The sequence below is a fragment of the Nicotiana tabacum genome, chromosome 1 (genome assembly GCF_000715075.1).
Source record: "Nicotiana tabacum cultivar K326 chromosome 1, ASM71507v2, whole genome shotgun sequence".
In the NCBI taxonomy this organism is placed as follows: domain Eukaryota; kingdom Viridiplantae; phylum Streptophyta; class Magnoliopsida; order Solanales; family Solanaceae; genus Nicotiana; species Nicotiana tabacum.
In genome coordinates, this window is record NC_134080.1 from 167052336 (window position 1) to 167055105 (window position 2770).

General features: G+C 36.0%; 1 pseudogene; it reads right to left on the reverse strand.

Annotated features, from left to right (window-relative positions):
* Nucleotides 1-463: 463 nt before the first annotated feature.
* Nucleotides 464-1724, reverse strand: LOC142181536 (ethylene-responsive transcription factor ERF039-like; annotated as a pseudogene).
* Between the last annotated feature and the right edge of the window lie 1046 nt (nt 1725-2770).

A 2770-nucleotide genomic window follows, 5' to 3' on the forward strand; every position in this document is an offset into this window, starting at 1 on the left:
GGTGTGACAGCGGGGATCTCGACACGTATCGATAAAGAACCGACAGTTAGTTAATCAAAAGATTTTTTTACCTTTTACAAAATTGTACCTAAAGTAGGACTCCCCTACTATATAAAAGGATGTCTGATAATTCATGAAACAGATTGTTACACGCATTCCAAAGCAATATATTATTATTTTCTCTGTTGTTAGCTCTTTTTCTTGTTCATCAGTGTTGGCCATTGCAAGTCTAGATCGGGGGTGAATACTTCACTAAGGCTGGAATTATCCTCCTCGTGTGATTTGAATTTATTTCATCTTTGTTTGTTCAATCTAACTCAACTTGTCACTTAGTATCAAATTAATCAGCGTATCTTTAAAACCACTACAAATTTAATTGTTATTCGATTTTGAGGGTAAACAAACATCCCAACCCTTCTCCATTTATCTACATTTGCTAATATGAGGAAATTTACACAGGAGGAGTTCGACCTTGACATCCAGCATGGGCGGCAATTGCTCTCTAATTGTTACAGTGAAGCATTTTTATTATTGTTGTTTGGTTCAGCATAAACAAGAAATTCATTAAAGTAGAAAACTATGGTAGATATATATGAACACGAGTTTACAAAATTTGGCTTTTGCTATAATGGTTGGTTTTTTTAAGTGTTTTGTTTGTTTTCTAGTGGCTCTCCCATAAAAATGGCTCCTCGAGCCAGAATCCAACATCGGCTTCAACCTGCGGCCAAGTTGAAATTGGATCAGAATAACGGCCAATTTGATCTACTTTATTGATTGAAAGATCAGGCAGGTTGAAAAATGTATCATCGTTGTCCGTTGATAAGTCGGTGGATGAACATGAACTCTGTAGCTCGATTGGGCTCGAGATTTCATGGCTGGGTTCGGCTCGAGACTTCATTTCCTCGGGAAATGTGGTGGCAGCGGCTTTTGCAGCCGCGATTTGAATGTCCTTAGGGGAAATAGAAGCTGGTCGTGGGAGTTGATCAGCTAAATAAGGAAAATTAAGGTAAGCCGAGTGTCTTTGATGGCTAAAGCCGCGACATCATGAGCTCAAGCTGCCATTTCAGCCGTTGAATAAGCTCCAAACCATATTCTTGATTTTTTCCTTGGCTCTCGAATTTCGGACACCATTTTCCCCAATTCCTCTTACGAACTCCTCTATATGTCGGATGCTTGTCATCGCCTTCTTTTTTCCTTCTCTTCCTGTTCTCATCGGTGCCACCAATATGATCATTTGCTTTGTAGTTGAATTCTTGAACTTCTTTTGAGATTGTTTTCACTTTATATTCTATTGAGATTTTCGTATTGCTCTTCAGGAAGGAGGAGGAGGACGAAGAAGAAGTGGTGATGGTTGAAGGAGAATTTAAGCTATTAGAGGATGAAAATGAAGTAGAGAAGTCATGATAATGGGCTGGAGTTTCAAGGTTGATTTGTTCTTCAAGATCTTTCATTATAGTAACTAGAGATAGTGATTGTAGTAGTAGTAAGAAAAAGATTGTAGGAAGGACAGTACATTAAAATAGAAATGCTAGGTTTTTTTGCTTCTATGGTTCTTGTTCTATAAATTGGTGCATTCATTTAAATAAATATAGGGGGGAAAACAAAGGTGAGAAAAGGAAATAAAGAAGAATGGACCGTTGGCCATGAGGGTGTGTACAGTTCATCTATTTTGTAAGCCATGTGGAAAATGGCTTTATTTTATTTTTTGAAAAAGGGAAATAAAAATGAAGAGAAAATTAAAAACAGAAATGAATAGTCGTAGTAGTTTTCGGCGTCATCACAGCCACAGGCTAGAAATTGTCCTTGTTAAAAACCATGAGATTTGCATAGGGTCCTTGTAGGGTAATCCATGATATGTGCTATCTATTGATTAAGGAAGTGTTTGGTACAGTGGAACAGGTTTTGTTGAAAAATAAAATTTCTGAAAAATAAGTGATTTTTCCTTGTTTGGTTAGTGATTAAAAAAAAAATTCGAAAAATATTTTCTAGTATTTGGTTAGAGAGTAAAAAATATTTTTTAGGAAAATAATTTTCTATGCTACTCTCTTCATCCCCCCCCTTTCATCTCCCAATTCCCCATGTTTTCTGTGCTCCTCCCCCCTCCCCCAAATATCCAACATTTTCAAGATTCTATTTTCTTTAAATATTTAATTATTCTTTTAAAAATTTACACAAACACAAAGGAACTAATATGTTGCTTTACTTTTTCACATAAGAACATCATTGAAATTTGAGCTCCATAACAAAACAAAAAATACTCTTTTTTTTATGAAAAAAAAGTACTCTTTCTATATGAAAAGAAAATAGTCGTTTTGTTGAGATGAAAGAAAATATTTTGTTTATACTATGTAAAGAAAATATTCAATTTGTTGAATGGAAAGAAAATATTTTTTCTATTACATGAAAAGAAAATACTCATTATGTTGAAATGAAAAAGAAAGCACTCTATCTATAACATGAAAAGAAAATTTTCTTAATAATATTTCTACTTAGGGTAGGGGTGAGGGGTAATGTAGGGGGTTGGGTGGGGGTTGGGTAGGGTTGTAAGTAGGGGGTGGGTAGGGTTGTAAGTAGGGGGTAGGGTGGGTGCAGTGGGGGCGGTGGGTGGGGTAGGGGTGGGATGGGTGGGGTTGGGATGGTGGGGATGGGGAATAGGGTGGGGAAGATTGAAAAAGAGTTTTGGAAAATATTTTCCCTTCTTAATTTTGATAGGAGAAATATTTTACTACAATTAGAGGAAAATGAGTTTATGAGGAAATTATTTTCCAAA